Source organism: Dryas octopetala, chromosome 8 (assembly GCF_963921425.1).
Source record: "Dryas octopetala chromosome 8, drDryOcto1.1, whole genome shotgun sequence".
NCBI lineage: Eukaryota > Viridiplantae > Streptophyta > Magnoliopsida > Rosales > Rosaceae > Dryas > Dryas octopetala.
This window is the reverse complement of record NC_141373.1, coordinates 15,485,497-15,496,868: the sequence shown is the minus strand read 5'-3', so window position 1 is coordinate 15,496,868 and position 11,372 is coordinate 15,485,497. Positions and strand designations below refer to the sequence as shown.

The window sequence follows — 11,372 nt, the reverse complement described above, 5'->3', positions numbered from 1 at the left end:
AGCCATTTTTCTTCTTTTATAGAGCAGATGAAGTTGTTAGGGGAAAGATATTTATCCCTTAGAAACTTGATAAAGCGCAGTATTGAAAGTACATTATCTCTAGTCAAAGTGGATGAAGCTGCAAGAGACATAAGATGCTTCCCAATATACTCACATACTTCTCCATACTCAAACATGACTCCAATTGTTTTTAGCTCCTCCTTATAATCCACATGTAGACCCAAAATCAGCTTAATTTATCCCCCGAAACAACCTTAAGTGAGTTAAGCCTAAGCCTTATCGTAAATATATGTTGTTGTTTGGCAGCTTTCTTTGACAACCCTGCCAGCAACAGTTCTATTCCCTACAATCCTTCCATGCCTTGTCACTTTATCAAACCTATTTGACATCAAATCCTCAATAAAATAACAGCATCAAAAGAATTGAGGACACTGCACAAACATAAATGGTGCATAATATTTGCAATAAAATCAAACTATCACGTTTCCCTAAAACAGCTTGCAAAATTAAATTACAAATATATTGTCCTCAAGAACAGGAATAATATTTTCAGATTGTGCCTCAAATTTTCCTAAACTATTAGAACCAATTTCTATAAACTATCATCCAATATCCCTAACCAATTAACATCAAATTTCATCAACAAAATACCCATCAATTCATCATCAACCTCCTGCCTATAAAAATTTCAAAACAAAAAAAAGAAGTAAAAAACAGAAACACATCAATAATCATAACGACCCAGAGAGATGAACTACCTAGTTCGCCGAGATACGAGAGAGAAAAAGGAGACTTGATACGGAGAGAAAAAGGAGACTTGATACGGAGAGAGAGAGAGAGAGAGAGAGAGAGAAAAAAAAAAGAGGAGTGGTGTAGACCTGCAAGCGATCTCCTGGTTCGTCAAGAGCGATCTCACACCTATACCCATATCCAATGGCGGCTGGATCTCAAAGCTCGTCGATCCGATCCAGTGGAAAAGCCGCTGGGCTGTGCTCCATGGTGAAGACGAGAGAGTGAGGTCAGAGAGAGAATGAGGTTAACAAAGATAGACGGAGAAGAAGAGGAATGTTAGAATGTGGACCGGGTTAGGTGTTATTGGACCTCCTTCAAAAAAAAAAAAAAAAAAAGCACATGGGTCTTAAAGGTATAGAGATCCCAAATTTGGGTTTTATAATCATTTACTTTATTTTTTATTTGAAAAAAACCTTATGGGTTTTTTTTTTTTTTTTTTTTTTTTTTTTTTTTTTTTTTTTTTTTTCTAAATAAAGCCCTTTGATCATTGACTTGTCAAATAAATATGTCATTTTTTTTAGGGTATAGGGTACGAGTTCAACTCATACCTTCCTAGGGTATAAAATGAGATTTGTGGAGGCTGCGCTGAAACTCTCAGAGTTAAAACCTAATATAAAGCCAACAAACCAGGGCTTGAGGAATAAGTAAAAATGCATTGCCGAACACTCGAAAATGACTGCCGAACACTCGGCGCCTCGTATGTGTGAAAAAATTAGAAAATAATGCACCAATATTATGTAACATGGAATGATTATAATATTATTGGACTTTAGTTAGAATTTTAAAAGTCATAAGGCTTTAGTCAATATATTATAAAACTAAAGGACCTAAATGGAAGTCTCCCTTGTTTAATTTATTAAGAATTTTTTTTTTTTTTTCAACATTTCTTTTAATTTAAGTTTTGCAAGAGATTAAGAAAGGTTAAATAAGTTTTTCTAAAAGCTTATGTGTCAAATGAATTATGAAATGTATTTACTTATATTAGATATTCTAACTGACATGGAAATTTCATGTCATTAAGGCATGATTAGGGCCCCAGTTATTAGGGCAACCTTAAATTATTCTGTGTTTTTATGTTTAGAAGCAAGTATGGCCGTATAGGACAACATGCATAAGTTGCAAAACTTAGAAATAGTCGATAATTATCACAAGCCGGATAGTAACATATCATAAAAGTCTACTCCTTTATTGACTTTCAAATGACATTAACGAATATATTTAATTAAAGTTTGTTTTACATCTCCCCCAGAAAAGAATCTTGCAATTCAGTATTAGGCATGCAGCATGCTGGCTCTTGGTCCGCCTCAAGTACGTCAACAAAAACTCCCTCTCTCATTCTTTCTTCTTTATATATTGCCTTTGTCTCTCCTCACAAGCCAATAAGCTTCTTCTTCGTTACCTAAGACTTTCATTGTTTTTCGACCAAACAAAAAAGGCCTTTCATTGCTTACGAGTTCATGGAGAAAGGTGATCTTTATAGTTGGTTGCATACTTGCATGACATTGACTCAAGGGAGTCGTTTTTATTATGAGGAACTAGGGTCAAGATTGTTAGAGGTGTGGCTAATGGGCTAGAATATTTGCATGGATTGAAAAAGCCTATTATTCATAGGGACATTACTGCCAGTAATGTGCTATTGGACTCGGCCTTTGAGGCCCATATTACTGATTTTGGATTGTCTAGGAGCATTGACTCCACGCTTCCACATGTGTCAACGCAAGCTGCCGGCACTATGGGGTACATGGCACCGGAGTACACAGAAGGGTGCACGGAGGCGACAGTCAAGGCAGATGTGTATAGTTTCGGTGTTTTGATGTTGGAGACTGCAACAAAAGTACGGCCTAATTATACGCCGTTTGATTGGAAATCGATGGGCTTGGTGCAATGGGCCCGGAAAATGGCGTCACATAATAGGCATATCGAAATGATTGATCGGAATATTTCAAGGGAGAGATTGGTTGAAGTCAATATTAAGGAGTACTTTAAGATCGCTATATTGTGTGCTAGTGAGAATTCTAGAGACCGCCCTACAATGAGCATTGTTGTTCTAATGTTGAATGATATTCTCATATGAAAAGAGGTAGGACAATTGTACCGTTTGTAATTGTTTCTATATGTCTATTTTGTCAATCAGAATTGGGCTAGGAAAAAGATTACGGGCAAATAACTCCCAATAATTTGATTATTGTTTCAATTTTATACTATAGTTTTAATTTTTCCAATCAAGTCATTATAATTAAAATTTTGTTACAATCAAATTAAAAGTTAAAATTTCTCCCAAAATTTAATTGGTAAATAAACTAAAAATTTGTTACCTCCTCTTCTGGTGAGTTTAAAAAGAAAAAAGATTTTGGCGAAGTTAATGTAAAAGTTTTTTGTTTTATTTTTAATTTCTCTTGCAAAATTATCTTTTCAAGAGTTTTTTTATTAATAAGCCACAAAATAAAAAAAAAATTCATCATAAACTCAAACTTCTAATCCATTTATTTTTAAGCTACAAAATAAAATTTTTTTTAATCATAAACTCAAACTTCTAATATATTTATTTTTAAGCCACAATTCAAGAAAAAAATCAAGTACATGCAGAACATTCAATACAATTCAAACTCAAGCCTACCCAATAAGGTATTCAACAAATGACACATTTAACCAATTTTTTATTTTTTTTTATTGAAAATTTCTATTATGATTATTTTTTTCAAACTCAAGCATAGAGCATTGTAACTTTCAAGTAGGATAGTTGAGCTAAGTGTGCATTCGAATACCCAAATAAAGTGTTCGAATGACTAATACAAATACAATTAATTGGTGAAAATTACCTAGTTCAACAAAGTGTAATTCTATAAAATAAAATATAGCTCAATGAGAGTTACGTTTTTAATTAAATAAATTTTGAATTCTTTTTAGAGCTTTGATTTATGGTGTAGTCTTTAGGATTTAGGGCTAAAGCCCTAAAAACCATAAGTATGAAGTCATAAACCTAAACTCTAAATTAAAGTTTAAACCTTATAACAATACTACATCATTTAACAAAGTGTACTTAACTCTGCGAAATTATAAAATGTAACTCTAGCTACAAGAATCATATACTAAATCAGAACAAAATAAAATGTAACTCTGTGAGAGTTATATATTTCGTCTGAAAAAAATAAATACATATTTTACATGGGTATAAGAGTGAAACTTGTAATTTTTTGTGGCTTTTTACTGATTTACTTACTTTTGTCGTGGGCAAGTCAATGCAAACAGCCTCAGTCAATTAACGACCACTTCCCATCTTATCATACGCAATCTCTCTCTCTCTCTTGCAATTTCCTTCGCACCTTGTTTCTTTCCACAAGCGTCTTCTTGGTTATTACCTCTCTGAGTCTCACTCAATCGTGTTTATTATTTCCTCCTCTCTTTCTCCCCACAAGCCGACAAGTTTCTTCAATTTGTTACCTATGCTTTGCTTTTGGGTAATTGGGTTCTGAATCAGTTGATTCATGTGAAACACAATCAAAAAGGGGACAGAGAGAAGGAGAGTGAGAGAAAGAGAGAATATAACTTTTTGTCATTAGGGGGCGTGGGGATGGGTTTAGTCATTAGTGGGTGATAGTAAAGATTCGATAACTTTTTGTTGTTGTTGTTGTTGTGCATGTGTGAACTTAAGCTTTTCTTAGGGTCTAACCAAGGAATAAAATTTTGGGTTTCAAGGAAATTTCGATGGAAATTTCGACGGAAATTTCGATGATTTTTAAATTTCGACAGAAATTAGACGGAAACGACGGAAATTACTATCAAAATACGAAAATTTTGAATGAAACTTTACCATATGTTTATTTAACATATTATCTACTACATTGATAAAAAACATTGAAGAAACCAAATTATATAGTAAGTTTCATGTAATATAAGATATATATAATGCGCGCTGAAGGCAAATACTATTAAATAAAATTAGTATAATGATTAAATGAAATTAATATATTCTTTATATTTTATAATCTATACACTAAACCCTATATACTTTATAATCTATACTCTATATTGTTTAAGATATAATATAGGATATTAGGGTTTAGGCCCATTAGGATATTTTTAATTATTTTTTATATAAAAATGTATTAGAGTTTAAAAACAACTAAACGAAACCCCAAAATGGCCAAACGAAACCCCAGATCATTTTTTTGTTCAAATTGCCCAAAAGTCTCAAACTCCAATAAAAAAAGTCTTTTATTGTTTTTCTCTTTTTTTTCTTTTATTTTTTTCTCTTTCCTTCCTTATCTCTCCCCGTGGGCTGACCCCCTTTTTCTTTCCTTTGCTTTCATCTTCTCCTTCTTCTTCGCTGCTGCAGTGCGCCTGTGAGTCTGTGACTTTTTTTTTTTCTCTCTCACACAATCACACACTCTTATATTTCTCTCTCTGCATCTCAATCACCACCCTCACCTTCACCTTCACCCTCATCTCTTTCTCCCTCGTCTCCCCCCCCGCCGCCGCTCCCTGCCGCCGAAACCCACCGAATGATGCACAAAAAGTTTGAACCATCTCTTCCTCCATCTATCTCTTTCTCCCTCTATCTCTTTCTCCTTCATCTCCCCCATGCCGGCCCCCCTGCCGCCGCCCTCTCGATCTCACCCGCCGAAAATTTCGCCAAAATTTCGAAGATTTCGGCGAAATTTCAATAATTTCGATAATTTCGGCAAAATTATCACGAAAAATCGAAAATTATACGTTTCGATTTCGACCCCTCCTCAAATCGAAAATTTCAGCGAAATTTTTGAAATTTAAACCCTTGAGTATTATTTAGGGTTTAGGGTTGACATATTGAGTCTTTTCAAATATTTTCATCATTGTTATCTCTTTTTTTTTTTTCCTTTTACAACGGGTTACATGCTATGATGCTATGACCTTCATCTATAAGATTTGGGTAATTTTTTTTGTTGCTGTGCATGTCTGACTATTGGTTTGTTGACATATTGAGTCTCCAGTCCACAAAAGGAGAAGATCCGGTATTAGAATATATTATTGTTAAGATTTTCTTATAATTGCTTGGAATCATTTTTGTTCACACGTGTCACCTGACCATTTTTTTGTGACATGTGTCATCCATACACCATGGTGACCGGTAATGATCACCACCACCATTTTATGTTGAGCAAAAATGGACTCATATTGCTTTAACGTCCTTAACCAAATATATATATTTTAATATTGCAAGTCAATATTATGATTTCAGTATAATGAAATACAAAATGTTTCGTTTGAATTTTATGTACCATGGTTAACAAGCTAATACATTAAACATATTTCTTTGTAACATCGTGTTTAACACAAACATATATATATATATATATATATCCACTCTTGCATATTTCATTTTATTTTAAGTAATTTTCTTATTCATAAATTATGACTATGAAAGAAAATTATGACCTATCACAAATTTCAACATATACGCAATAGAAAGTCTCTTGTATGCGTGAAATTAGAAGAAAAAAAAAAAAAAAAAGCCTATTAAACACATTATGCGAGCTAAAATATAGACACCTGCAATATATATTTGCACTTGCGTTAGCAATTGTGGAGATTGGAGAGGCTAGTTCTTTTAGCTTAAGTTTTTTATAATTCTTTTAGTTTAATTTTTTATTATTTCTTTTAATTTAATATTTAGATATTTATAATTCTTTTAATTTAATTTTTTATAAATTTTTTTTTTTTAAGCAAATAGACGCTTTTATCCTTGAAAATTGCTCACGTGCTAGGTACGTGATCAATTTTTAACAGAAGTTATAATAGAGGTAACGGATAACCTTGACTTGACACAAAATAATAGTTTTAATCTGCAGTTGACACAAAGTGAATATCATATCCTTAGTTGTAACATGGGGTATATCATTTTGGTACAATTTTCCCTTACTTTTAATAGGCCTAGATTGATTTAATGTAGAATTAATTATCAATATTAATTTATCATTTGTAAGCTTACAATGGCAACCGTGCAAGAATAAATCTTTACGCAGCGTAGCACGCAAGTAAAAAAGAATAGGGAAAACCATCGTTAACCTTAAAAAAGAATCTAGAGTCCACCAGAGAAATAAGAGAAATCTGAAGGTTTTCTGATTAAAATGATAATAATAATAATACAAGCAGCCAAAAAGGTTGTTTAAATACTTTCACAACCCTAGACGATCGAAATTCAAAACGAAAATAAAAAAAGGAAAAAAAAAGTGCAATTTAGGAAACTTATTCAAAAACACTAAATTGCTTATTGAAACCCTAAACGAAGGAATTTGGCCAAAATAGGCCCTCGATCATCGCCTATCAATGACTTGAATTTGTCTCGTCGTTCCCTTCGAATTGGTATATCATGGGCCCGTTTCTAACACTGGGCCGGACTTTGTTCCTTTGCTTGGCCTTCTGGCGGTCGAGTTGTTGCATGAACCGTTTTGTCATTTGTTGTACATCAAAATTAAAAGGTGAAAAAAAAAACCCATGAAGAACGGCAACTGTGCAGAAAGAAAGGTTGTATATATATATATATCATTTCAGCATGTGTTAATAATCCTTTAAAATATTTTTGTAGTTTTCAATTAATTTTCATAGTTTTGTTAATTTTATATATCAAATATATCACTTCTCCGCATAAATTTAAAATAGATTAAACCTGGGAGCGCTTGTACGCCTATAATGATATGGCTTATTACTAGTTTGCCCTCTGAAAGTAACTTCAATTCTCACTTTACTCCCTAAGGTTTATTTTGTATCACATTACTCCTGAACTTAATTCTCGTGTAACACTTTGCCCACTTCCTATTTTTACAAACTTTGGAAATTAATTAAAAATAGCTTTGGACTCAGAAAAATATACAAAAAATTCTTAAGGACTCGTCTTGACTAGTTCTAATTTACTATAGGGTCAAATTACCAATTTGCTCTCTGAGAGTTTCCAAAAAATTTGGGAAGTCCAAATTTATTTCTAGAAAATTGAAATAAATTTTCCTCTATAAAAAGTCTAAAATTTCTGTAAAGTCTCGAATGAATTCTCAAAAATATTTTGGAAATTAGCACAAACCTGATTTAGAGAATTCTTCCGAGACTTCAAGGAAATTCTAAACTTTTTCTAGAATTTATTTTATAGAGGGAAATTTATTTTCCTTTAAGACTGAGAGGTCTTTGGGTAGAAAGTGTTCACAAGAAAGGTAATGTTGTTGTTTAGAATACCAACGGTGCAAACCTCGTATTTTTTGGAGTTTGGTACATTATCCTATGAATTTTCAAAGACTCTAGTGTATTTTAATTTTCTGAAAAACACTCGGATGAAAAATAGGTAATTTGACCCCATAGTAAATTAGTACTAGTCAAGAGAAGTCTCTATGAATTTTTCGTGTATTTTTCTGAGTCCAAAGCTATTTTTAAATAATTTTCAAAGTATGTAAAAATAGAAAGTGGACAAAGTGATACACGAAAATTAAATTTAGTAGGTAATATGATACAAAATAAACCTTATATATATCATTAGGCTTATTTACTATTTCACCTCCTTAAAGTAACTTCAATTCTCACTTCACCTCCTATTGTTTATTTTGTATCATATTACCTACTGAATTTAATTTTTGTGTATCACTTTGCACACTTCTTATTTTTACAAACTTTGAAAATTAATTAAAAAATAGTTTTGGACTTATCTTGACTAGTTCTAATTTACTATGTGGTCAAATTACCAATTTGCCCTCTGAGAGTTTCCAGAAAATTTGGAGTTCTGGAGATTATCCTAAGAATTTCCTAAGAGTATAGAGTATTTTAATTTTCTAAAAGCACTTGAATGAAAAATTGGTATTTGACTCCATAGTAAATTAGTACTAGTCCAGACGAGTCCGTTGAAATTTTCGGTGTATTTTTCTGAGTCCGAAGCTATTTTTAATTAATTTTCAAAGTTTGTAAAAATAGGAAGTAGACAAAGTGATACACGAGAATTAGTTTCAGAGGATAATGTAATATAAAAAAACCTTAGGGGTGAAGTGAGAATTGAAGTTACTTTCAGGGGATAAAATAGTAAATAAGCCTATATATATACATATATATATAGGCCCCTTCTAATATGAGATCCTATAAATAATTTTAATTGTGGGATCCCTCATAGAGCTTACTCCATGTAGTATTTCAATGATCCAAACCGTCTATTTTTTAGGTCTCTATTCAAAGATCATCGTTACAAAAAAGTAACCAAATCAGAAATCATTTGCTTATCTAACTTTGATCAAATAAGTAGATGAACCAAATATTTTAGATAAAACCGTCTATTTGTTTAATCATAGTTGGATAGGCAACTGATTTCCGATTTGGCTAATTTTTTGCAAGGATAATTTATGAATAGAAGCTTAAAAATTAGACGGTTCAGATTGTTAAAAAACTATATGGAATGGGCCCATCCACCCCATCACACATTTAACACTAAATGTGGGATCTCACAGTTGAAGATATATATATATATATATATCTTCAAGTGAGATCCCTTTTGATAAGAATAAAATGGGATCACATGTGGTCCCAACCTTGAGCGCAATTCATTGATAGAGGTAATTGTTTGCTATATATAAGAAGCGCATTCACGTGCGAACATTCGCACCCTGAGTGCTCGATGATCACTGCCTTATTATGGGTATATTAATTTAGAATAAGAGTGATAAACTTTTTTTTCCAACAGATAAATCCCTAACAATGAAACGATCAAGTTGACTCCAAGAATATTGGGATCAAAACAAAATTTTGCAACTTGATCCAATCAAAATTTTTCAATCTGGAACCAAAATTTTGCAACTCGATCCAAACAAAATTAAGTATTCTCAAGCTTTTATAAAGTAGGTGCCCCCGCCCATGGGATTTGTTACATTAAAATTTAATGAGTTTGTACCAATAAACAGACATGTAGTTGCTGGATTTGTATTCAAAAATTCACTAGACAATGTAATTGTAGCTACTCCACATAATTAAGGAGTAATGACACCAATCTTTATATTGAAGGGGACTCAAAAATCTTAATTGATTTGCTTGAAAAATCAAGAGCTATTCTACGGAAGCTTCATGATTTATTAGAATATATATTCAATTCTTCTGTTTACTTTGTGTTTATGGATACATCCACAAGGATTCAACAACCAACCGCAAGCCGCCACGTGGTTTGGAAGGTCCCATATGCCACTTTGACTTTTCAACAACTCGATCAATCAAAATGATGACTTATGTGACCATGACGCCTCAGAGATGGGCTCGGATCCGATATCATTATCATCTGAACCGAACTCTATCTTGATTATTAATTTGTCAGAACCAAGAGATTATCCTTTAACTAGCTCGGCTCGGATTAGTTATTATCCCGCCGAGCCTATCTCTCACATATGACTAATTGATATCTGGAGAACTCGACGTTCACATGTCCAGCTTGGCTTGTACGTTCAGTTCGGACACTCTATTTCACCGCTTTTCTAGAAGATCCAACCAGTATGAACGATCACACTCGAGTGTTCTTGATGTGACATGCTATGAAACCTGACAAATTGCTTCCAGTCATGACTATTAGGGCGTTCTACCATACTTAACCATATGTTAGCATTTAATGCAACATTAAATGCAGGAGTGCTTGGTAGTTGTGCATGCTACTGTTCCGAACCTCTGACGTGGCCTCTTCTCCAACGTTTATCCTCATGTAGGTAAACATGAGGATATATAACAGATTAGTTATATATCTTGCCCTAGCTTAGTACCTAGATTAGGATATATTGTACAAATTTTTGGGCTAATCCAAAATGTTTTGCCTAGCTTAGTACCTAAACTAAAAAAAAAAAAAAAAATAGTATCTTATTGTTTTGCTGAAAAATTACTAGCATTTGGTATTTTTTCCTAATTTTTTATGTTGACAGATTAATTAAACATGGATAATTTTTAGTATTTTGAAAATTTCATTGATAGAGGTAATTGTTTGCTATATATAACAGCCGCATTCACGTGCGAACATTCGCACCCTGAGTGCTCGATGATCACTGCCTTATTATGGGTATATTAATTTAGAATAAGAGAAATAAACTTTTTTTTCCAACACATAAATCCCTAACAATCAAACAATCAAGTTGACTCCAAGAATATTGGGATCAAAACAAAATTTTGCAACTTGATCCAAACAAAATTTTTCAATCTGGAACCAAAATTTTGCAACTCGATCCAAACAAAATTAAGTATTCTCAAGCTTTTATAAAGTAGAAGTAGGTGCCCCCGCCCATGGGATTTGTTAAATTAAAATTTAATGAGTTTGTACCAATAAACAGACATGTAGTTGCTGGATTTGTATTCAGAAATTCACTAGACAATGTAATTGTAGCTGCTCCACATAATTAAGGAGTAATGACACCAATCTTTATATTGAAGGGGACTCAAAAATCTTAATTGATTTGCTTGAAAAATCAAGAGCTATTCTATGGAAGCTTCATGATTTATTAGAATATATATTCAATTCTTCTGTTTACTTTGTGTTTATGGATACATCCACAAGGATTCAACAACCAACCGTAAGCCGCCATATGGTTTGGAAGGTCCCATATGCCATT

At 32.7% G+C, this 11,372-nt stretch overlaps 1 pseudogene; it reads left to right on the top strand.

The window, feature by feature from the left end:
• The first annotated feature begins 2,249 nt into the window (after positions 1-2,249).
• LOC147277574 (LRR receptor-like serine/threonine-protein kinase FEI 1 pseudogene) lies at positions 2,250-2,866 on the top strand (annotated as a pseudogene).
• Positions 2,867-11,372: the final 8,506 nt, after the last annotated feature.